Here is a 26,897-nt window from a genome sequence, read left to right on the forward strand (position 1 = left end):
TTCAAGGCAAGGGTACTGGAGTGGGTTGCCATTTCTTTCTCCAGGGGGATCTTCCCAACCCAGGAATCGAACCCAGGTCTCCCGCATTGTAGGCAGACACTTTACCATCTAAGCCACTAGGGAAGTCCTCAAAATAAATAAATAAATTAAATACCTAGGAATAAACTTAACCAAAGACATGTATTCTAAAAACTATGAAACATTGATGAAGGAAATTGAAGGTGATGCAAATAAGTCGAAAGAGATTTGTGATCATGGATTAGAAGAATTAACATTGTTAAAATGTGTATCCTACTAAAAGCAATCTACATATCTAGTGCTATCCTTATCAAAGTACCAGTGACAATTTTCAGAGGCTTAGAGCAAATATACCTAAAATGAATATGGACCATTGAAAGACTCAAATAGCTAAAGCAATCTTGAGAAAAGGAACAAAGGTTGATATATGTCACTCCCTGTCTTTAGACTATACAGCAAATTGCTGCCTCTATTTAGTCACTAAATCATGTCCAACTTTTTCAACCCCATGGACTGTCACCCACCAGGCTTCTCTGTCCTCAGGATTTCCCAGGCATGAATACTGGAGTGAGTTGCCATTTCCTTCTCCAGGGCATTGACCCAGGAATCAAACTCATGTCTCCTTCTTGGCAGATGGACTTTTTATCACTGAGATACTTGGGAAGTCCATATAGCAAATTATAGCAATAAAAAAAATATGTGTACAGACACACACACACTGGAATATTACTCAGTCATGAAAATGAAGTTCTACATGCAACAATGTATAGAGGTATAGAGGTTATTATGCTTAGGGAATGACTCAGAGGAAGACAATCTATGTTATCACTTACATGTGGATTCTATAAAATAAGACAAATGAAATGAATATAATAAAACTGAAACAGACTCAAAAGATGTAAAGAAAAGCTAGTGGTTACCACTGGGAGAGAGAAGGGGAGGGAGAAGATCAGGTAGAGGATTAGGAGATACAGATTACTGAGTATAAAATAAATAAGTACAATGATATATTGCACAGCAAAAATAAATAAATAAATAAATAAATATATTTGGCTTAGGCCCAAAGGTTGGTTTCATGGCTCAGGTTTTCTTTCTTCTTGGATATCTACTATCAGTCAGTCGCTCAGTCGTGTCCAACTCTGTGACCCCATGGACTGCAGCATGCCAGACTTCCCTGTCCATCACCAACTCCCAGAGTTTACTCAAACTCATGTCCATTGAGTCGGTGATGCCATCCAACCATCTCATCCTCTGTGGTCCTCTTCTCCTCCCGCCTTCAATCTTTCCCAGTATCAGGGTCTTTTCCAATGAGTCAGCTCTTCGCATCAGGTGCCCAAAGTATTGGAGCTTCAGCTTCAGCATCAGTCCTTCCAGTGTATATTCAAAAATGTCTCTGCTTTTTAATATGTTGTCTAGGTTGGTCGTAGCTTTTCTTCCAAGGAGCAAGCGTCTTTTAATTTCATGGCTGCAGTCACCATCTGCAGTGATTTTGGAGCCAAAAAAAGTCTCTCACTGTTTCCATTATTTCCCATCTATTTGCCATGAAATGATGGGACTGGATGGCATGATCTTAGTTTTCTGAATGTTGAGTTTTAAGCCAGTTTTTTTCACTCTCCTCTTTCACTTTCATCATCGAGGCTCTTTAGTTCGTCTTCTGCCATAAGGGTGTTTATATATACATAATATAAGTGCATATATATACATGTTTATGGGCTTCCCAGGTGGCACTAGTGATAAAGAACCTGCTTGCCATTGCAGGAGACTTAAGAGACATGGGAAGGTCCCCTGGAGGAGGGCATGGCAACCCACTCCAGTATTCTTGCCTGGAGAATCCCCATGGACAGGGGAGCCTGGAGAGTACAGTCAACAGTGTTGCCAAGAGTTGGACACGACTGTAGTAACGGAGCATGCATACATGTATTCTTGTTGTTATTCCTTTGGCCAGTTGTGTTTGACTCTTTGTGACCCCATGGACTGCAGCAGGCCAGGCTTCCCTGTCCCTCACCATCTCCCAGAGTTTGCTCAAACTCATATCCATTGAGTCAATGATTCCATCCAACCACCTCATCCTCTGTCTTCCCTTCTCCTCCCACCTTCAATCTTTCTCAGCATCAGAAGCTTTTCCAAAGATTCAGTTCTTAGCATCAGGTGGCCAAAGTATTGGCGCTTCAGCTCCAGCATCAGTCCTTCCAGTGAATATTCATTGTCGATTTCCTTTAGGATCGACTGGTTTGATCTCCTTGCTATACAAGGGACTGGCAAGAGTCTTCTCCAGAAACACAGTGCAAAAGCACCAATTCTTCAGGGCTCAGCGTCCTTTCTGGTTCAACTCTTACAACCACAATTGACTACTGGAAAAACCATAGCTTTGACTGTACAGACTTTTGTCAGCAAAGATATCTCTGCTTTTTAATATGCTGTCTACATTTGTCACAGCTTTTCTTCCAAGGAGCAAGCATCTTTTAATTTCATGGCTGCAGTAAAATATATAAATATTTAAAAATATATACATATGTTACGTATGTAAATTTGCGAGTCTCTGTCTCCAGGGTGACACCACATCTAAAGCTCAGGAATATGAAATTCATTTCTTCTTGGTTCTCTGTCATCGTATCTAGTCAATATATTCATAACTGAAGCTGTTTTCACCACTCTCGAGTCAATCTCTACTTTCCTTACTCCCACTATTCTTGGAATCAATCATTCTTCTTCCCTCTGTTCACACTCACTTGTAAGTAATGTTTATTTTACTTTTTACCTTATTTTTCACTCTCCTTGCCACAGCCTGAGTTCAAACATTCATGATTCCCCATCTAATTAATCAGAATAGTCACTGTGTATAATGATTTTTGTTTTATTTTAAACACATATCTTTTGTACATAATTAAAATGGTTTATCATAAAATTAGAAAGTATAGTCAAACAAAAATAAGTAAACAAGTTGAAAATAACCCTTAAATTCCACTGCTCTATTTGTTAAATAGGATTTGTTTAATCTCATTTAGCTGACGCAACTTGCTAGACCTTTTGATCAGTCTTTTTTCAAGTTATGAATATGTGTATGTGTGCATGTGTAGGAGAGAGAGAGTGAGAGAGAGAGAGAGAGAGGCACTGTGCTAGGCAGTTTACATATATCATCTTCTCAGATACTCACAAACTTCCATGAGGCAAATATGATTATTCTCATTTTACAGATGAATAAATTGGGGCTCGGCGAGTCCTACAACATTATGTAGCTAGTTAAATGGAGGAACAAAAGAAGTCTGATAAATCCCAAGGTTTGTGCCTTCATCACTACGTGATAAGACAACCATGGGAGCACACTGTGCACACCATAAATGTGACTACTTTATGCTTGTTATTGCTGATAAGTCGCTAAGTCATGCCCAACTCTTTCGTGACCCCAGGGACTGTAGCCAGGCAGGCTCCTCTGTCCATGGGATTTTCTAGGCAAGAACACTGGAGTAGATTGCATTTCCTTCTCCAGGGGATCTTTCTGACCCAGGGATTGAAACTGCAGCTCCTGCCATGTCTCCCACATTAGCAGGTGGACTTTTTAACCCTGAGCCACTGGGGAAGCACAGATTAAATACTCATTTTACAAGCATGGATTCATAGTGTGCATATTATATCTAACTATATATTAAGAATTCCCTGCTGGACCCACGGTTAAGAATCCACCTTGCAGTGAAAGGGATGTAGATTCAATCCCTGCTGAGGGGTCTAAGATCCCACAAGCCATGGGACAACTAAGCTTGTGCACTCTGGAGCCCTTGCACCACAGTCCATGCATCACAAAGAAGATCCTATGTGCTGCAACAAAGACGACACAGCCAAGTAAATAAATATTTTTTAATGTAATTTCAATATTTTTGTATCAAATATATATTTATAATTTTAATAAGATTCCATTGAATGGCTGCTTTTATCTAACTCTCTACTGATAGGTATTTTGTTATTTTCATTTTTGCACTGTAAGAAAAAAATTTCAGTATATATTTGTGTATATATATCTTTATGGATGGAAGGATTGCAAGTATTTTTTATGTTTATGTGAAATTCTCCATGTTTAACACACACACATATAGTGTGTGGATTCAACACCCCCCCCCCCCACACACACACACCCACACACACATTGTGGACTGGCAGCAAATGGGGCAAGAGAATGAAGGGAAGTCATTGTCTGGGCCCAGGCCAGCTGCTGCCGTATTCTCACAGACCACAGAGGAGCAAGAGATTTCTAAATTCAAACCTGAACTTTTAGGTCCCCATGGTGTTATAGTTTTAAAGTTTTAAGAAAGAGGAGGAAGAAAGGAGACAATCCTAGCCTAGTGGTTGCCTAATCTATGCTTGAATAATTGCAGAAGCAAAGAGTTTGTTATTTTTCCAAAATCCCAATTGAGTTCATGCCTATCTTTAAGATTCTGGGGATCCAGAGCAAGAAGCCCACATACTATGTACCTAAATATTTAAAATAAATCCTTCAGGCTGAAAAAAAAAAAAAACTATGCTTTTCCCCCCTCCTCTTGGCACCATCCGATACTATGAGGTATCTGGCCCTTCTGTGTGTGGACATCTCGCCCACAAGTCTGAGGTCTGCATATTTCTGCCTTGGAGTCCCTAGGCTTTGATGCATACATTAGAAAGGAAATTCTTAGAAAAGCCTTGTGAATATGCATGAAGATGATATTATTTCCAAGTGGTGGAATGTTTTCATGCAAGTAGGGCATTTAAGATATGAACTCTCAGCAGTGGAATGGGAAAGGAGGGAGGAAGTATGTATGAGGTGTGGACAGAAGCAAAGGAGAGAGTGAATGCTGGTGTGAGTGAGAAATGGTGTGGTGAGGAAGCTGGTGGGGATTTTGTGAGACAAGGGCCTATGGTAGATTAGGAGGACCTAAACTGATGTAAGGAGGTAGAACTTTATCCTGCAGGTAGTGGCAAGTTTTTGAATTTGTGAGCATGGAAATGACACAATTGATTAGATCTGTATTTTAGGTCACCAACTTCAGTAGCAGAATCGAAAGTGAATTTTAATTAGTTACTGACAAGTAGAGAAGCTGAATAGTCTTTCAAATTTCCTACCTCTGAAACTTCTCTTCACAATTCCCTCATGTGCATGCTAAGTCACTTCAGTCGTATCTGACTCATTTTTACCCTATGGGCCATAGCCCACCAGACTCCTCTGTCCATGGGGATGCTCCAGGCAAGAACACTGGAAGTGAAGTCACTCAGTCATGTCCTACTCTTTGCAACCCCATGGACTGTAGCCTACCAGGCTTCTCTGTCCATGGGATTTTCCAGGCAAGGGTACTGGAATGGGTTGCCATTTCCTTCTCCAAGGAATCTTTCCAACCCAAGGATCGAACCAGCATCCCTTAGGTCTTCTGCATTGGCAGGTGGATTCTTTACCTCTAGCACCACTTGGAAAGCCCCAATTCTTTCACAGTAGTGGAATAAAAATTATTAGTTGGAAAGTAGACTGTCATGTGTAGAAAGACAAATGGTGAGTTTAATGTTGGCCCCATTATACAACATATATCGCAGAGGAATAGCAGCGTTATCTCAGCAGACACTTGCCTTCAGAAAGATGTCCAGATCTGTTAATGCAGAACCCATACGATGTCATAAAAGATGTTTTGGTTTTTGGAGTTTTGGCAATAGATTTTTTGTTGTGTGTATGATATTGAATACATGGATGTTGAAAATCTGAACCCTGCTTGCCATCTGCAGTGTTTGGCGAGGGGCAGAGAGCAACAGTCTTCAGCATGACTCTGTCCTGAAGGAGCTGATAAAAAGCAGAAAGAGGGAGAGAGAGATAAAGACAGTTACCTTTGGGATCTAATTTGGGAACCTGGAGAACATTGCAAAGCAAAATCTGTGTACACGTGGGGAAAGTAAAATATCTAGCAATTATATTGTATTACTTTAGGCATACTTGCGGACTTTAAAAAGGCACATATTATTTATAAGGAACACTATAATTATACTCATTCCATGAAATGCATTATTTCCTGGACTACCTGCAATAACTCCTTTGAGACTGGCTGTGAAAGGTCAAATTATTGTTCTAATTTTGGTCTGTTGACCACGACACAGAGCTGAGGGTTGGTGGCCGTCTTCACTGCCTGTCAACTAGGCACAATCACATGCCGTGAGGAAATGTCAGGATATTTTTAGGGTGAAGTCCAGATATTGCATATAAAGCTTCTCAATTTTAAAAAAAGACACGTGATTTGGGTTTGTTGTCTTATCTATTTACTTTGTGAAATTGAATGCAGAGCTGTTGGAGATGTCGGTATTGCCCTCCCTCAATCTATATTCTTACTGATGACGTCAGTGACATTTCCTTTTTTCTTTGCTCTGGTTATCCAGCCCTTCGCTCTGCCTTACAGCTTTTCCTGCTGACCCCTTCTCTATCTTCTGTGCTTGTCATATTTCCTGTCTGCTCACAAAGGAAGATCAATGAAGCAAAAGCTGACCATCAAGAAACATGGATTTTTATAATCTCAGCAGTCACTGATTAATTGCATTAACACTGGGCAAACCCTATTACCTTCCTTACCCTAAATTTCTTTCATCATTACAAAGTGGAGTACGAAATAGGTGACCTCCAAGGTACCCTTCAACTCTGACATTTGTGACTCTACCAAACCTGGAAAGTAATTATTATAACAGTTGTAAGAAGTATAATTAAAGCCAAACTGCTCAAAAATATGAAGTGCTTTTGTGGTAATACTACAGAGACATCATGAATGCTGTACAACGCTCCATGTGAATTAATTTTGTTATATTTTTATGAAGGTCTTTTCTCCCCCTACCCCTCAAACTATTTATCAATGGGGAAATTTACTCTATTTTTTCCTTTAATCACCGTATGTTACTGTATTCAAAATTTAAGGTCACTCTGGCCACTAATAATACATGCTAAAATTTCTTGTGGAAGAATATTCAGAGAGTTAGTTGGTGCTGCAGTTATTAAATCCCGTGGATAATTGATTGGCTATATATTGGCTTTTGTTCTCCATCAAATAATAAATGAAGAGCAGTTATCCAGAAATTAAACATTTTGCAGAGCATTGATTACTACAAAGAAATTGAGATTTGGAAGGCAAGGCCTGAGTTTCAGTTCTGAATTCAACAATTCTTAGTTTGTACCCAAATCCAGTTGGGTCCAACTGACTCAGAATCATAGCATTCTATTTACTCATTGAGGAAAATATTTTTGAAAGAAAGCATGATGTAATTTCTAGCCAGAAAATAGAGTAATAGTAGTATTCATGAAAAGCAAAAGGCATTTTAGAAAAGTTATTAAGCAGAAATCAATAGGACCAATTTGATTTGTGATCAAGGGAGTTATATTTGACTAATACAACTCCTGGTTAATAAGATTCAGGCCAGAATGATTGTGGCAGAAATAAAGTCAGAAGTCATTTGATGAAGGGAAAAGTGGAGTAATGAGCATAGTATTAGAATATATGACTTTGAGGTGGTAGAAAAGTTATTTGTGGATGTGTCTGACAGAAAATGAATGCAAAGCCTGGCAGTATATGTTGAGGTGCTATTTGTGCAGAAGCCTTTTCAGTAGATCTCTGAGAGAGCACAGAGCACAGATTTTTAGACTTTAGTGGGAATGAGAATATTTTGGAGTTGCTGGTTCTGACCTCAGAGGTTCTAATTCAGTAGATTTAGAAATCCACATTGGACAAAGACATTCGTATATTCTACTAGCACTCCTAGGATTTTTACGCAGAAAGTCTGTGTGCTACATTTTAGGGCAGTGGTTCTTAAGCTTTAACATGCATCAGAATTAACTGACGGGCTTGTTAAACTACAGATTGCTGGGCCTCACTTCTATGGATTCTGATGCAGCAGACCATGGGGTCAGACAAATTACTACTCTAACAAGGCAAATCCTGATGCTGCTGGTCAGAGGAGCATGTTTTGAAAATGCCTGCCTTATGGTGCATTGATTTCACTGACACAGACTTTAAAAGAGATTCAGGAGCAGAATTCTGGAAAGCAATTACATTCAATGGCAGCACAAAGAAGGGGTGCATGCTTATAAGCCCAGGGGAAAGCACCACAGGAGGAAGGTGGCTGGAAGGTGCAAGTGAGTGAGGGACTAGGAAAGGGAGCAGTGGCCTGGAACAGTCTAAAAGGATGCGAGTAAGTCATAGGAAGAGAGAGTCTTTAAAATGAAGGTCATATCACTTGACAGCATCAAATCTACAACTACACGTAGAGCAGCTCTCACTGAAATGGACCTGAAGACGAGCATACTGGCTCCTCTACAGCCGAGGCTGTAAAGGAAGAACCATGCTGGCTCGATAGGAGGGGAGAAGTGATCTAGTTGGGACCTGAACTCCCGGTGGGTCACTCAAAGAAAATGGGAATATCATTGGCTCAGAGAGTCCCCCGCTGGGGGCTGAGGGGTTCAAGGCACACACTAGGCACAGCAGTCAAGGGATCTGACACCAGGAAGACAAACCTCTTAGTTGGTTTGCAAGCCAGAGAGATTTACGAGAGGGATGTAAGAAACCCAGAATCTTGCTTCCTCTTGGGAACACTGTGGAGTCTATATCGAAAATTGCCTCCTGTTCTGGCCAGCTTGCAGGACCACCTGAACATGACCTCCAGCACCATAGGGCTCCTGCTCCAGCATCTCCTGCTTTCCTGCTAAGATGGAGGCAGCCATTGCCAGGAAGACTGCGCATATTTGAAAGGAATGGAGTTGACTTGGGCCCTGACCCTGCCTCTGACCAGAGTAGGAGCCTGTGTAGCCTTGGGAGGGAGTGGAACCAGCTCTGGGGTGGAGGCCATCACCGCAGGTATGCGCATCCACATGCAGACCTGGGAACATGTGGAAACAGCTCAGTACTGTGACTCCAGCCCTTCAGCCCTTCCTGACCTGGTCTCTAACCAAGATGGTACACCTGGGAAATAGTAAAAAGAGTGCAAAAGTGCAGCCCCAGGACCTCAGGCTCCAGCCGTAGCCTCAGTCATCATGGAGATGGTTATCACATCTGGGAGGAAATCCAACACCATCCACGCTCCTGCTCCAGCTCCTTGGGCCCTGGCCCCACCCATGATAGGGCAGTGGTTGCCCTCTAGCCCTGGCTCATACCTGGCTCTGACTCTAGCTCTTCTGATTCCAGGCCAACCTCCCAGAAAGGTGGTTGCCAGAGCACCAGGAGGGAAGATTCAGTTTGAGATCATTTCAGATTCAGCTCTCCTGCCAAAGCTGCTAGGCATACATATGCTGCAAAGGGATGCTCCCACACAAGGATATGCCTTCAAGACTGGGATAGATAACTGTTTCACCTAATTTCATAGAGACAGAGAAAGTTAAACAAAATGAGAAGACATAAGCATATGTTTCAAATGAAAAAGCAAGAAAAAAACCCTGAAAAACCCTAATGAAAGAGAGATAAAAAATTTACTTGATGAAAAGTTGAAAGAAATAGCAATAAGGATATTAAGTGACTTGGGAAAACAGTAGATGTGCAAGTGAGAATTTCAATAAAGAACTAGAAAATATAAAAAAGAACCAATGAGAACTGAAGAATACAGTGAAAGTGAAAGTGTTAGCTGGTTAATCGTGTCTGACTCTTTGTGACCCCATGGACTGCAGCCTGCCATGTTCCTCTGTCCATAGAATTCTCCAGGCAAGAATACTGGAGGAGGTAGCCATTCCCTTCTCCAGGGGATCTTCTTGACCCAGAGATTGAATCCAGGTCTCCTGCACTGCAGGCATATTCTTTACTATCTGAGTCGCCAGGGAAGCCTTATAACGGAAATGAAAAAAATATGGTAAAACAGAAGAAGGGGAGGGGATTAAGAGATACAAACTACTATACATACATGCTGCTTCTGCTGCTGCTAAGTCGCTTCAGTCGCATACATACATATATATTTCTATATGAAATAAGTAAGATACAAGGATATAATGTACAACACAGGGAATATAGCCTGCATTTTATACTAACTTTAAATGAAGTATAGCCTATAAACATTTCCAACAGTGATGTTACATACCTGAAATTAATATAAACTTGTAAATCAACTGTACTTCACAATTTAAAAAGTCGAAAACAGGTGCTCAACATCAGTAATTATTAGGAAAATGTTACTCAAACCAAAAATAAGACAACTGCAACATACCTAAAGTAGATCTAAAGTTTAAAAAACTGAAAAGATTTTTTAGTATTCACATAGATGTGGATCATTTGGAACTCTCATTTACTACTGGTGACAATGTAAGACAATATAACCATTTTAGAAAGTGGAATGGCAGATCTCTATAAAGTTAAATTATAATGTAATTACCATATAATTACCATGTAATTACCATATGACCCAAACAAAAACCTATACATAAATACTTATAGCAGATTTGCTTGTAATAGTAAAAAGTGGAAACAAATAGGTATCATTCAACAGGTGACTAGAAAAGTAAAACTGAGTTACATCCATACAATGGAACACTGTACAGCAAGAAGAAAAATGAACTATAAATTCATGTGTAAATGTAGATGAATCTGAAATGCATTTGGCTAAGTGAAAAAACTCAGATCTGAATGGCTACATGGTATATTACAATTGTATGACATTTTGCAAAAGGAAAAACTATAGGAAGGAAATCAAGTCCAAACAAATGATGTCTGGAACCATTGGGTGGGCAGAAGAGTTGTCTTTAACAGCGTAGCACGTGGGAATTTGGAGGCAGGGAGGCTGGGTGTGGGTTGGGGATCAGAACTCTTCCGTATGGATCCATGGTGGTAAATACATGACACCACACATTTGTAGATTCTTTAGATGTATACACCACAAAAATAAACAACCATTACTGCACATTACCAGAAATTCAACACAGAAGAGATTAAAGATGGAATACAGGCTATACGGAAGGGAGAAAAAATGAAGGCCATCGTTAACTAATTGGATGTCAGAAGAAAAGATGTCAAAAATCAGAGGTTTTTTGAAATAAAGAGAGGGGTGGAATCTTCAACTACTGTTCCACTGAGAAATCCTTGGTTTCTTTCTTTTCTCTGGTGCATTTGTCGTAAAAAATTCCATTACATGTTTGGTTAGCTCCTAATATGGCTAATGAGTACCTCAAGTAACTAAAACCTTCTCAGAATAAAAGTATCAACACCATATGGGGTTTTCAGGTGGCACTACCGGCAAAGAATCTGCCTACCAGTGCAGGAGACATATATCCAGGGTTTATCCGGGGTCAGAAAGATCCCCTGGAGAAGAGAATGGCATCCCACTCCAGTATTCTTGCCTGGAAAATCCCATGAATAGAGGAGCCTGGTGGCTACAGCCCATGGGGTCGCAAAGAGTTGGACATGACTGAGCAAGCGAGCATAACCCCATGTGTTGTCCTATGTTTTCCCACCTAAGCTCTCTTTCACATTTTCCATGTTCCCAAATCCATCTTTGAAATTTCCTAGCATGTCCATTATATCTCCCCAAGACTCTCAGTGGATAATTGGATAGCCTTTTTCAATGTCTTGAATATTGACACTTTTGTTTTATTTGCCAGTGTACAGAATAGAATAACTGATTCTCTATCATCCTCCAAAAGTGAGCAATGGGGTTGTTTTTAGTATGATCAAGAACATAGGGATTTGAAAATATTTTATTATGTTTTTATCAATTAAATTATTGTTTTCTTCATATTTAAATTATCACATTTTTTTCTTTTTTTAACAAATTATTTAATGGAGGATAATTACTTTACAATATTGTGATGGTTTTTGCTCTACATCAACATGAGTTGGCCATAAGCATACAGGTGTCCCCTACCCCCTGAACCCCCTTCCCACCGTCCTTCCCACCCCATTCCTCCAGGTTGTCACAGAGCACCAGCTTTGGCTTTGGGTTCCCTGTGTCATACATCCGACTCCCACTGGCTCTCTGTTTTACATATGGCAATGTATATGTTTCAATACTATTCTTTAAATTATTACATTTTTGTCCAATAGGAAATACTTCAGACTGGACATGCCCTGCTGGTTGTTGTTGGTGTTGTTCAGTCGCCAAGTCATGTCTGACTCTTTGCGATCCCATGGACTGCAGCACACCATGCCTCCCTATCCCTCACCATCTCTCAGAGTTTGCCCATGTTCATGTTCATTGAGTCATGCTCAATGGACTTAATTGAGTATATTGGTGATGCTATCCAGTGATTTCATTTTTTTCTTCTGCCTTCAATCTCTCCCAGCAACAGCGTCTTTACCAGTGATTCAGTTCTTTACATTAAGTGGCCAAAGTATTGGAGCTTCACCTTCAGCATCAGCCTTCCAGTGAATATTCAGGGTTGATTTCCTTTAGGATTGACTGGCTTGATCTCTTCACAGTTCAAGGGACTCTCAAAAGTCTTTTCCAGCACCACAGTTCAAAACATCAATTCTTTGGTGCCAGCATTCTTTATGGTCCGACTCTCACATCCATACATGACTACTGGAAAAATCGTAGTTTTGACTATATAGACCTTTGTCAGCAAAGTGATGTCCTTGCTTTTAATTCACTCTCTAGGCTGGTCATAGCTTTTCTTCCAAGGAACAAGCATCTATTAATTTCTTGGCTGCAGTCACCATCCACAGTGATTTGGGAGTCCAAGAAAATAAAGTCTCTAACTGTTTCCAGTGTTTCCCCATCTATTTGCCGTGAAGTGATGGGTTGGTTGCCATGATCTTAGCTTTTTGAATGTTGAGTTTTAAGCCAGTTTTTTTCTCTCTCCTCTTTCACCTTCATGAAGGAGCTCTTTAGTTCCTCTCCACTTTTTTCTATTAGGGTGGTGTCATCTGCATATCTGAGGTTATTGATATTTCTCCCTGCAATCTTAATTCCAGCTTGTGATTCACCCAGCCTGGTATTATGGCCTCTGCATATAATTTAAATAAGCAAGGTGGCACTATATACCCTGACATACTTTCTCAATTTTGAAACAGTCCATTGTTCCATGTCTGGTTTTAACTATTGCTTTTTTACCTGCATACATGTTTCTCAGGAAGCAGGTAAGGTGGTTACAAGGTTTAAAAAGTTACAAGCTGAAAATTATAGGGTGTTCAGAATTACAGGAAGTTTTCTATTCTCTTTTTAAAGCACCCTCCTTTTGTTTCCAATACATGATTTTTCTTAACTCATCTGGATGATTCTTCTCAGTCTTTTTAAATGGTGATTTTACACACAATCTCAATATACACACACTCACTGGGTAATCATATCCATTCCTCTAAACTACATCCATATGACCATGTATTTCACCATAAGCTACCAGCAAAGGTCTCTTTTATAAACTCTCTATTCCTCATCACATTTCTTCATTCTTTTTTCTTTTTAAAACTTTCCCTCCCTTACACCTTGTACCTCTGTCCATCCCCTGCACCTCTGTAACCCTGCTCCAACACCATCAATGCAGACTTAAGCCAAAAATCTGGGATTCCTTTTGGAGCCCACCTCTTCTTCTCATTCCTAATTTGCAGCTCTTTGTTGAGTTATGTCAATATAAACCACTACCAGGGAGGTCTACAACACCCTAACCTCAGAGGTCTTTAACACTCTAATGGGCATACTGCCTTGACCCTTGGATCCTCTTTAATCTGCTGTCATAGAGCAACTGGCAGAATTTTTAGAAATGTTTAAACACTGATTTCAGCCTAAAACCCAAGGCTTGCCATCTCATTTAGAATAAAGCCCAACCCTTTCTCATGGTCTTCCAGGCCTCTGTTTACTTCTCAGCCCTGATCTGCTCCAGTCTCCCCTTCTTTATACTTTGCTAACCGAAGGGCTGAGTCTACTCAGACACATGGCCTTCCCAGGTGGCGCTAGTGGTAAAGAACTCACCTGCCAACACTGGAGACATGGGTTTGATCCCTGGGTCAGGACGATCACCTGGAGTAGAAATGGCAACCCATTCCAGTGTCCTTGCCTGGAGAATGCCATGAATGGAGGAGCCTGGCGGGCTATGATTCATAGCAAAGAAAGAGTGGGATTGGGCTAAAGCGACTCAGCACTCAGGCCCGCACTCCTTAGACACACCAGGCTCATTTTTCATGTTAGGCCTTTGCTTTCTCCAGTGCTGCTCTTTGGAACGTGAAGTGAAGTGAGATGAAGTGAAGTCGCTCAGTCGTGTCTGATTCTTTGCGACCCCATGGACTGTAGCCTATCAGGCTCCTCTGTCCATGGGATTTTCCAGGCAGGAGTGCTGGAGTGGACTGCCATTTCCTTCTCCAGGGGATCTTCCCAACCCAGGAATCGAACTGGGGTCTGACGCATTGCAGGCAGATGCCTTACAGTCTGAGCCGCCAGGGAAGCCCTTTGGAAGGTACTCCCCTCCAATACCTGTTATTTCAAATAGCTGTCTTAGCAGTTTCCTCATTCATTTGGAATTTATTGCAAACATTTATTAAATAATAGAATGAACAAGCAGATAAAGCTGAATAAATTCATATTTCTTTCCTTAAGTTTGTACTCCTTCAATTCCTCTGTATTGATGTCAGAATGAAATCAAGCACCAGGAGTAAAGGGAGAGAAAAGATAAAGAACATGAAGAAAGGGAATGCTTAGTACAATTATTGTAGTTTGAATACTAGAAAATTCAGTGAAAAACACGTAGAAAGTAAACTGGCATGCCCTGTTGGAGTCTTATGTGAACGTTAAACTTTAGATTGTTGACAATAACAAGGACACATGATATTTAGGATCTATAGCTTAGGCAGTTTTAATTGATATAGAGATATGCTACTGTGTGTTTACGCTCCTAACATTGTGCTAAATATTCACTTAAGAGTTCTGTGATGTGAGACATGAAAATTTGTGAAAAGAAATGAAAAATATTATTTTCATATATATGTGATTGCATGTTAACAGAATTATTAAAATTATTTGGTATTTCTTGGATAACTATAAGAAATAATGTTTTCAGGGAATTTTATAACATTTAACAGTTTTGTTCTCAATACAATTCAGTCACTCAGTCATGTCCAGCTCCTTGTGAAATGGACTCAAAATGCTGGGCTTCCCTGTCCATTGTCAACTCCCAGAACTTGCTCAAACTGATGTCCATCAAGTGGGTGATGACATCCAACCATCTCATCCTCTGTTGTCCCCTTCTCCTCTCACCTTCAGTCTTTCCCAGCATCAGGGTCCTGTCCATTGAGTCAGTTCTTTGCATCAGGTGGCCAAAGTATTGGAGTTTCAGTTTCAACATCAGTCCTTCCAATGAACACCCAGGACTGATCTCCTTTGGGATGGACTGGTTGGATATCCTTGCAGTTCAAGGGACTCTCAAGAGTCTTCTCCAACACCACAGTTCAAAAGCATCAGTTCTTCAACACTCAGCTTTCTTTATAGTCTGACTCTCACATCCATACATGACTACTGGAAAAACCATAGCTTTGATTAGATGGACCTTTGTCAGCAAAGTAATATCTCTGCTTTTTAATATATTGTCTAGGTTGGTCATAACTTTTCTGCCAAGGAGCAAGGATCTTTTAATTCCATGCCTGCAGTAACCAAAATAATCTGCAATTATTTTGGAGCACCCGCCCTACCCAAAGTAGTCTCTCACTGTTTCCATTGTTTCCCATCTATTTTCCATGAAGTGATGGGACCAGATGCCATGATCTTTGTTGTTTGAATGTTGAGTTTTAAGCCAACGTTTTCACTCTCCTCTTTCACTTTCGTCAAGAGGGTCTTTAGTTCTTCGCTTTCTGGCATAAGGGTGGGGTCATCTGCATATCTGAGTTTATTGATATTTTTCCTAGAAATCTTGATACCAGCTTGTGCTTCATCCAGCCCAGCATTTCACATGATGTACTCTGCATATAAGTTAAATAAGCAGGGTGGCTATATACAGCCTTGACATACTACTTTCTCAATTTGGATCCAATCTCTTTGTTCCATGTCCAGTTCTAGCTGTTGCTTCTTGAACTGCATACAGATTTCTCAGGAGGCAGGTAAGGTGGTCTGGTATACCCATGTCTTGAAGAATTTTCCACAGTTTGTTGTGATCCACACAGTCAAAGGCTTTGGCATAGTCAATAAAGCAGATGTATATGTTTTTCTGGAACTCTTTTGCTTTTTCAATGATCCAGTGGTTGTTGGCAATTTGATCTCTGGTTCCTCTGCCTTTTCTAAATCCAGCTTGAACATCTGGAACTTCACAGTTCATATACTGCTGAAGTCTGGCTTGGAGAATTTTGAGCATTACTTTGCCAGCATGTGAGATGAGTGCAATAGTTTGAAAATTCTTTGGCATTGCCCTTCTTTGGTATTGGAATGAAGACTGACCTTTTCCAGTCTTGTGGTCACTGTTGCATTTTCCAAATTGGCTGGCATATTGAGTGCAGCACGTTCACAGCATCATCTTCCAGGATTTGAAATAGCTCAACTGGAATTCCATCACCTCCACTAGCTTTGTTTGTGGTGATGCTTCCTAATGCCCACTTGATTTTGCATTCCAGGGTGTCTGGCTAGGTGAGTGATCACACCATCATGATAACCTGGGTCTTGAAGATCTTTTTTCTATAAATCTTCTGTGTATTCTTGCCACCTCTTCTTAGTATCTTCTGCTTCTGTTAGTTCCCTTCCATTTCTGTCCTTTATTGAGCCCATCTTTGCATGAAATGTTCCCTTGGTATCTCTAATTTTCTTGAAGAGATCTCTAATGCTTCCCATCCTATTGTTTTTCTCTATTTCTTTGCATTGATCACCAAGGAAGACTTTCTTATCTCTCTGTTCCTATTCTTTGGAACTCTGCATTTAAATGGGTATATCTTTCTTTTTTTCCTTTGCCTTTAGCTTCTCTTCTTTTCTCAGCTATTTGTAAGGTCTCTTCAGACAACCATTTTGCCTTTTTGCATTTCTTTTCCTAGGGGATGGTCTTGATCACTGTTTTCTCTACAATGTCATGAACTTTCAACCATAGTTCTTCAGGCACTCTGTCTAGCAGATCTAATTCCTTGAATTTATTTGTCACTTCCATTGTATAATCTTAAGGGATTTGATTTAGGGTTATAACTGAATGATCTAGTTGTTTTCCCTACTTTCTTCAATTTAAGTCTGAATTTTGCAATAAGGAGTTAATGATCTGATCCATAGTCAGCTCCCAGTCTTGCTTTTGCTGACTGTGTAGAGCTTCTCCATCACTGGCTGCAAAGAATATAATCAATCTGATTTCAGTTTTGACCATCTGGTGATGTCCATGTGTAGAGTCTTCTCTTGTGTTGTTGAAAGAGGGTGTTTGCTATGACCACTGCATTCTCTTTTCAAAACTCTGTTAGCCTTTGCCCTGCTTCCTTTTGTACTCCAAGGCCAAATTTGCCTGTTACTCCAGGTATCTCTTGACTTCCTACTTTTGCATTCCAGTCCCCTATGATGAAAGGGACATCGTTTTTGGTGTTAGTTCTAGAAGATCTTGTAGGTTTTCATAGAACCATTCAGCTTCAGCTTCTTTAGCATTACTGGTTGGGGCATAGACTTGAATTACTGTGATATTGAATGGTTACCTAGGAAACAAGCAGAGATCATTCTGTCATTTTTGAGATTGCATCCAAATACTATGTTTTGGACTCTTTTGTTGACTATGAGGGCTACTTCTTCTAAGGGATTCTTTCCCACGGTAGTAGATATAATGGTCATCTGGATTAAATTCACCCATTCCAGTCCATTTTAGTTCGCTGATTCCTACAATGTCAATGTTCGCTCTTGGTATCTCCTGTTTGACCACTTCCAATTTACCTTGATTCATGGACCTAACATTCCAGGTTCCTATGCAGTATTGTTCTTTACAGTATCAGATTTTACTTCCATCAGTAGTCATATCCACAGTCAGGTTTTGTTTTTGCTTTGGCTCCGTCTCTTCATTGTTTCTGGAGTTACTTCTCCACTGATCTCCAGTAGCATATTGAACACCTACTGACTTGGGGAGTTCATCTTTCCATATCCTATCTTTTTGCCTTTTCATAGTGTTCATGGGGTTCTCAAGGCAAGAATACTGGTTTGCCATTCCCTTCTCCAGTGGACCACATTTTGTCAGAACTGCCTACAAGGATACATCCATCTTGGGTGGTTCTACATGGCATGGCCCGTAGTTTCATTAAGTTAGGCAAGGCTGTGGTCAATGTGATCAGTTTGATTAGTTTTTGGTGATTTTGGTTCTTTATCTGTGAGTTGTGTTTTGCTGTCTTATTGGAACAGAGCAGGACCATGTGGTCCTTCCACCCCGCACCCCCCCCCCACCCCCGCCACCACACACACACACACCATGTCCTATGTCTGCCTTTTACCTGTGGACAATTTCAGTCAAAGAATAAGTTTAATCAAAGAAGTGTGAAATGCTGGAACAAAGGAAAACAGACAAAGGAGATCAAATAATAATAATGTAGTCATTAAACATAGCCAAGCACCTTTAGCTCTTTCTCAATGGCTAAAGATAATATTCTGAGTCATGTCCTGTGAGCGATCTTATAGATATCAAAACACCAGTTGGAGAAGTTAGCTACATGATGACCAGGGTGTACCCAGGACATGAGCTGCCACAATTCTGAGAACTGACCACAAACAATGGGAACAAATGGACCCTTGAACTGAAGAGCAATTGTATCTGAACCAATTAAGATGATGCTGGTCAGGCCACTGATGACAAATTTGGAGTTGACTGTCAGAGATCACTATGCTGTTTCTGCATGGAATACCCTTCCCTCACTCTGTCTATAAAAGCTCTGACCCCTGGCTTGTCAGGGGAGGGGAACTGGCCTTTGGGTAGATGTCTGTCTCTCCCACCTCCCCTGACCATTGCTTGCGTCTGAAATAAAACAAAGTTTCCTTTCCATCAAGTTGGCCTGTTTATTGGCAGTGAGTATCTAGACCCACAAATTCCTTTCGGTAACAATTTTTCCTCTGCTATTTCTAATGAGAAATTATGGACATTCAAATTGTTGTCTCCTTCCCTGGTGGCTCAGACTGTAAAGCATCTTGCTTATAATGCGAGCGACCTGGGTTTGATCCCTGGGTTTGGAAGAGACTCTGGAGAAGGAAATGGCAACCCACTCCAGTACTCTTGCCTGGAAAATCCCATGGCTGGAGGAACCTGGTAGGCTATAGTCCATGGGGTCACACAGAGTTGGACACGACTGAAGTGACTTAGCAGCAGCAGCATATATAATGTATAATATTTTCTCTAGATGCCTTCACTGCATTTTTGCTTCTGATTAAAAAAATTGTTTTTTAGCAGTGTGACTGTGATGCCCCTAAGCATGTGGTTTCCTTTGCACTTACTCTACTTGGAATGTACTGAGCTTTTTGAATCCATATATATATTTACAAAACTTGAGAATTTTAAATTTATTATTTCTTCAAACTTTTTCTATTGTATTATCTCTTATCCTTCTGGAACTTCAATTATACTTGTTAGCTACTTTTTTTCTTTTCTATAGACCATGATCATTTGGTTTCATTCTTTTCTTCTGTTACTCAGAATGGATAATTAGAATGATCTGTTTTTCAGTTTGCTGGGTCCTTTCCACTATGTATCCTTTCTGCTTTCAGCCTATCCAGTATATTTTTCAGTTTTCACATTTTTTCATTTTAGAATTTACATTTGGTTTACTTTTATAGTTTCTATTCCTTTGCTCATATTTTCTATCTTCTTATTCATCACAAGCATATTTTCCTTTACATCACTGAGCAGAGTTGTAACAGCGGGCATAACATCTTTGTCTACTAATTCTCACACATAGGTTATCTTGGAATTAGTTTCTGTTGATTTTTTTTCCCTCGAGAATTGTTGATATGTTCTTGATTCTTCATTTGTAAAGTGATTTGGCATTATATTCTATACATTTTGCATATTATGTGAGATGGCTCCAAATTTTGTAACTTGCTTATGAGAAAGGTTGATTTTTGCTTGTTTGATGTTTATTTTTTTCAATGTTTGCTTGTTTAAGCAGACAATTAACTTGTTTGGAGTCAAGAGGAAAACTCTTTCTCTTGGGTGGAAGTTCCAGGTTCAAGCATGTTCCTTTATTATTAGCTGGGTGAATTTTGGTTGCATGGTTCAGGGGTTACAGAGATTTGAGCACAGTTATAGAGAGAAGTTGCAGCTCAGTCGGTAAAGAATCTGCCTGCAAAGCAGGAGACCCGGGTTTGATTCTTGTGTTGGGAAGATGCCCTGGAGAAGGAAATGGTAACCCATTCCAACATTCTTGCCTGGAGCATCCCATGGATGGAGGAGCCTGGTAGGCTACAGTCCATGGGGTCACAAGAATCAGACACAACTGAGCAACTAAAGAGAGAGAGAGAGGAGCTGAGGGGCCTCTCTATTTTATCTCTATTTTTCAAAATTCTTCCTTTACTATCCAGTTGCTGTAGTTTCCTAAATTCTTATATTTCTTCAGTCTACAAGGACTATCTATAGCTTTTCAATAAATAGTTTTAGTAAACCCATTGGATATTGAGTGCCTTGACCCTTGGGTTAAAATTCAAAAGAACAGGAAAAACTCTCTACGGTAGTCTCCTCTCTCTTTGTCCAAGTGATGATTTCATTCTGTTTGACTGCTCTACAGTAACTTCAGGTACATTATTTTCTGTCTGTTTATTTGTTTTATTTTGTTTTGTTTTTGCACAGAGTTTATAGTTGGTATCTGCAGGAGATTCAATATAATAGAGGTGTATTTAGCTATCATGGAACTGGAGTTTTAAGGGATATACTTTTAGATATATAGTTTATATAAAATTTAATTTTTTGATATCAAAGTGTAAGATGTATTTTAATAACAAAGAATAGTTTACTGTTTATTGTTGTCCAAAACCAAAAATTTTTTTCCTTCAAGACTTTGCCTTGACTTTTAGAATTAAAGGGTATAGAATAGTTTCATAGTTTATCCCTTTTCACAACTTATTAAATACTATTTGCATTGCTTGGTTTATTCAGTGACAGTATGTGAGGGCATAGTTCATGCCTGTGGATATGTGTTAAAGGGTAAATTAGAATATCTGCCCTCAAGAAGCTCTATTAATAGAGCAGACCAATATATCAACAAATATTGTAAAAGAGGCCATTAACTGCTATATCATAGATAGATTCAAAATGCTTTGGGAACACAAGGAAATATAAAATTAGCATCACCTTGTAGAGTAGGTGTGGAGGGATCAAGGAAGACACCATAGGAAAGATAATACTTATTAACCAAGTCTTGAAAGTGTATAAGCACTCATAGGAATTTAAAAAAGCTACACACACACACACACACACACACACACACACACACACACAGAGTTGGTGTAAAAAACTGAATAGTTTGGACTTACCTTTTAATGACTCTGTGCATACTGTGTAGCTATAAATTCAATTGATTTAATACTGCAATTAATATTTAATGAGAGGGTGTGATTTCATTAGGGAAGGCAATGATTTTTAATTCATTCAAAAAAACTTTTCATTTTGAAGTATAGATTTACAGGGAGTTGCAAAGATAATACAAAAAGTTTTGTGTATTTTTCACTCATCTTCTTCCAATGGTCACATCTCACATAATTATCAGTTCAGTTCATTCCAGTTGTTCAGTAGTGTCTGACTTTTTGTGACCCCATGTATCGCAGCACGCCAGGCCTCCCTGTCCATCACCAACTCCCGGAGTTCACTCAAACTCAGGTCCATCCAGTCGGTGATGCCATTCAGCTATCTCATCCTCCATCGTCCCCTTCTCCTCCTGCCCCCAGTCCTTCCCAGCATCAGAGTCTTTTCCAATGAGTCAACTCTTCGCATGAGGTGGCCAAAGTATTGGAGTTTCAGCTTCAGCATCAGTCCTTCCAAAGAACACCCAGGACTGATCTCCTTTAGGATGGACTGGTTGGATCTCCTTGCAGTCCAAGGGACTCTCAAGAGTCTTCCCCAACATCACAGTTCAAAAGCATCAATTCTTTGGCCCTCAGCTTTCTTCACAGTCCAACTCTTACATCCATACATGACCACTGGAAAAACCATAGCCTTGACTAGACGGCAAGTGATGTCTCTGCTTTTGAATATGCTATCTAGGTTGGTCATAACTTTCCTTCCAAGGAGTAAGCATCTTTTAATTTCATGCCTGCAATCACCATCTGCAGTGATTTTGGAGCCCCCCCCCAAATAAAGTCTGCCACTATTTCCACTGTTTCCCCATCTATTTCCCATGAAGTGATGGGACCAGATGCCATGATCTTAGTTTTCTGAATGTTGAGTTTTAAGCCAACTTTTTCACTCTCTTTCACTTTCATCACTTTCACTTTCCTCTTCACTTTCTGCCGTAAGGGTGGTGTCATCTGCATATCTGAGGTCATTGATATTTCTCCCGGCAATCTTGATTCCATAATTATAGCACAATATAAAAGCCAGAAATTTAATATTGGTGTAATGTGTATGTGTGTATGGCTCTATGCCATTTTAACACACATCTAGATTTGTGTGGCCACTACAACATCAAGAGGACAGGACTGTTTCTTCACCACAAAGACCTCCCTCATGCAACCCCTTTATATCACACACACCCACCCCCGCCCACCAGCTCTAACCTCTGAAATCCACCAATCTCTCTTCCATCTTTATAATTTTGTCTTCTTGAGAATGCTATCTAAGTGGAATCACCCTATGTGACCTTATGAGACTGGCTTTCTTCACTCAGCACATGCCCTTGAGATCCAACCATGTTGTTGCATGTATCTCTATTTATTGCTATATGGGCTTCTCTCAAGATTACTTTAGCTGCGTTCCTAAATGTTAATAGGTTGTGTTCTCATTTTCATTAAATTCAATATATATTTTTATTTCCCTTTAGACTTCTTTTCAAACCCATGGATTATTTCAGAGTGTATTATTTAGATTCCAAGTGTTTGTAGATTTTCCTATAACCTGTTACTGATAGTGATTTAATTCCATTGTGTTCAGAGGACATACTTCGTATGGTTCAACTCTTTTAAAATTTGTTGAGGTATGTTTCATGACTCAGAATAGGGTCTGTTTTGGTGTACGTTCCACGGGTGCTTGAAAAGTGTGTGTTCTGCTGTTGTTGGGTACAGTGTTCAATTAAGGTACCTTAGCTCCTGTTAGCTGATGTTTTTGTTGAATTCTTCGTTAGTCTTGTTGATTTCTAATTATTTCACCAATTACAGAGGAAGGGGATTTAAAGCCTTTGTAACTGTGACCTTATCTCCTTTCACATCTACTGGTTTTTTTAAATTGAGGTGTAAGTGAGTTGCAATGTTGTGTTAGTTTCAGGTGTACAGTAAAGTCTTTCTTTTTCGGATTCTTTTCCTTTATAAGGTATTACAAGATATTGACTATAATTCCCTGTGATATGCAGTAAATCCTTGTTTTTTAAAATCTATTTTATATGCAATAGGTGTACCTCTTAAACCCAAGCTCCTAATTTACCCCTTAATCTCCATCCCCTTTCCCCTTTGGAAACCACAGCTTTGTTTTCTGTGTCTATGAGTCTGTTTGTGTTCTGCAAATAAGTTCTTTTGTATTATTTTTTTAAGATTCTGCAAGTAAATGATATCATGATTTTTGTCCAACTCTGTTGCCTCTCTTTACTTGGTATGAGAATCTCCATGTCCCTCTATGTTGCTGCTAATTCTTTTTTTACTGAGTAATAGTTCAATAGACTGTAAAGAAGGCAGAGAGCTGAAGAATTGATACCTTCAATCTATGGTGCTGGAGAAGACTCCTGAGAGTCCCTTGGACAGCAAGAAGATCAAACTAGTCAATCTTAAGGGAAATCAGCCCTGAATACTCATTGGAAGGACTGATGCTGAAGTAGAAATTTCAGTATTTTGGTAGTCTGATGCAGACAGCTGACTCATTGGAAAAGTCCCTGATGCTGGGAAAGATTGAGGGCAGAAGAAGAAGAGGGTATGAATGGCATCACTGATGCCATGGACATGAACTTGGGCAAACTTCAGGAGACAGTGAGGACAGACCCGGCGTGCTGAAGTCCATGGGGTCACAAAGAATCGGACACAACTGTGTGACTGAACACCAACAATAGTCCGTTGTGTAGATCTCTATCTATATGTTGCTATGTATACATACATATATATATCTTTATCTCTCTATATATACATACATATATCTTTATCCATTCATCTGTCAATGGATATTTAGGTTGCTTTCATATCCTTGGCTAAATAGTGCTACTATCAACATTGGTCATCTACCTTCTCTTTATCCTTTGTCCAATCTTTAAAGGAAGAAGTCTGCAAAATTGGGCTTGAGACTAGAAAATGGCATTTCCTAAACTGATTTTGGCTCTGGGCATCAAATGTGGGTGGAACCAGAAGGAGGGTCCAGTGCTAAGTTTATAAAAGCAGGAGACAAGACCTCTTGATGTTTACTTACTATCTTCACAACTACTGCAGTTCTTGCTGGATCAACTTCGTTTCCTTTTCCCTGGAGGCTGATATTTGCAGGGGGCAGGGGACAAGTTGAAAGTATGTAATGTCAGGGTTTCTTATACAGAAACAGTGGGTCAAGAGTGGGGGTGGAGTGAGGATGTGGGAGGTGGGGGGATGGCTAAGCCTCCACACATTCTGGGGAAGGTCCACCCAGGAGAAAGATGGATGGGCCAGGACTATTTGGAAGTACCAGCTATGGTCCTGGGTCTCTGACTCTTGCTAGGGTGTGGGCCTCAAAAATCAGTTTTATTTTTCAGTTGCCAGTACCGTGTTCTAGACTCTGGGCTAGACCAGTGAAGTACAGAGGGGGATGCTATTCAGGTTCAGGATGGAGGGGAGGAGAGGAGAGAGGCAGGCCTGCCTGGAATGTTCTGGCCCCACCCACCCCTGTGCTCCAGTTTAGAAGCAGCGGAGGAAGGAACTGCTGCCATGAACAAAGAGAGGACCAGTGTCGATACTACTGTCATCAGCCACGTGGACTCTGGCCAGTCTACCGCCACCACAGGGCATCTCTTTTAAAGTGTGGGAGAACAGCAAGAGGACCATCAAGAAGAGGAGAAGGAGGCAGCTAGGCGCCTGTGGTGTTGGTGTCTAGGAGTGGTGGGACTATCTGCATGATGGCCATCCACACAGTTGTCTGGATTCAAGGGCCAGAAAGTTGAGTGAAAGGAGGAAAATGCCACTGAGGTGACTCTGCTGGAAGCTCTGGAAGTTCTGGACTCTAGCCTGCTGCTCACTTGCCCCGTCAACAAGGCCCTGAGGCTGCATCTCCAAGACTGGAGGTAAGGTGATCAGACTTCTTGAGGAATAGAGTTGAAGGAGCTCCAGTGTCTGACTTGCCAGGGTTCAGATCCTGACTTGCTATCTGGGATAAAGCGTCAAAGCCCCCAGCATTTCCAGTTTATCTGATACACCATAAATTACCAGTCACTGGATTTAGCGCTTCCCACCAGTCCTGCCCAGGTGATGCTAGTGGTAAAGAACCCACCTGCCAATGCAAGAGACACAAAAGATGAGGGTTCAATCCCTGGGTCGGGAAGATCCCCTGGAGGAGGGCATGGTAACCCACTCCAGTATTATTGCCTGGAAAATCCTTTGAACAAAGAAGCCTGGGTATAGTTCATGGGGTTGCAAAAAAGCTGGACATGACTGAGCATGCAGGCACCAGTCTTGCAGGTGACCTTGGTCCTTGATCCCCTGACCGAAGAAGCCAGTTCTCACTGGATGGGTCTGGAATTGTTCTGGCTGCCTGCCCTTCTCCTATTGCATAGGCACTGTGCCTGTGGGCTCCACAGAGACCAACTTCCTGAAACCTGGCATGGTTGTCACTTTTGCCTCCAGCAATGGCACCATGGAGGTCAAGTCTGTGGAGATGCACCACAAGGCTCTGCCTGGTGGGTTTCAGCGTGAATAATGTGTCTGTGAAGGATATTAATCTTGGCTTTGTGGCCAAGATGACCAGAAGGAGGATGACAAGAATGATCGGAAGGAGGAAGGAAGGAGGCCGGAAGCTTTGTGGCGCCGGTAAGCTCCCAGGAGGTCAAGTGCCTTGGTGGTCAGAGGTGGTAGAAGCACTTGTAAGTAACCCTAATTTCGAGGGAGGCCCCAGGTTGGTCCAGATTTGGTGCAAGATCACAGGTGCCATTAGACCTCTTCTATTTTCCTCCCCAGTTACCCACCAGGTGATCATCTTGAATCACACGGGACAGATCCACACAATACCAGCTATTCCCTAGTGCTGACTGTCATTCATCTTGTGCAAGTTTGCTGAATTGAGGGAAAAGATCGCCTGGTGCTCTAGCAACAAGCTGGAGGACGACCGAACAAGGCCCTGACGTTGGGCGACGTGGCCATTGTGCAGATGGTCCCCAGCAAGGCCATGTGTGTGGAGGCCTTCTCTGAATACCCAGCTCTAAGTGAGCCAGGGACTGATGATGGCTGCTGAGCCCTGGGAAGGAAATGACCTCTGACTGAGGGAAAGGAATCTTCCCTTCTGTGCCTCATTCTTCCTTCCTCTTCAGGCCATTTTGTTGTGCAGGACATGAGGCAAATGGCACCCACTGGAGTCATCAAGGCTGTGGATAAGAAGACATCCACTGAGGGCAAGGTCACCAAGTTGGCAGTGAAGGACAGCAAGAAATGAAGCATGTTTTCCTCCCGGCCATTTCCTTGCCAATCTCCACTGTATAAGACACTTTTGTGTATTTACTGAGTAAAATTAATAACAATGCTTAAACTTGCTATCTATCCTGGTTTCTTCCAATGAGGAAAGCACAAGGTCAGTGAGGAACCTCTGTGTTGATGAACAACTAATTCAAGGCCTGTGGGCTTCAGAGTGTTTTACCACTCAGAGGTCTATACCATCCTTTTCCTGTTTTCCCTCACACTTACAAGTATTTTACAATGGCATAATGCCAATAGGCTAATCCAAC

The 26,897-nt window shown here is 40.8% G+C and overlaps 1 pseudogene; it reads left to right on the forward strand.

Moving 5' to 3' along the window:
* Positions 1 to 8,854: 8,854 nt before the first annotated feature.
* Positions 8,855 to 26,639, forward strand: LOC114118358 (elongation factor 1-alpha, oocyte form-like; annotated as a pseudogene).
* Positions 26,640 to 26,897: the final 258 nt, after the last annotated feature.

The sequence above is a fragment of the Ovis aries genome, chromosome 15 (assembly GCF_016772045.2).
Source record: "Ovis aries strain OAR_USU_Benz2616 breed Rambouillet chromosome 15, ARS-UI_Ramb_v3.0, whole genome shotgun sequence".
Lineage (NCBI taxonomy): Eukaryota > Metazoa > Chordata > Mammalia > Artiodactyla > Bovidae > Ovis > Ovis aries.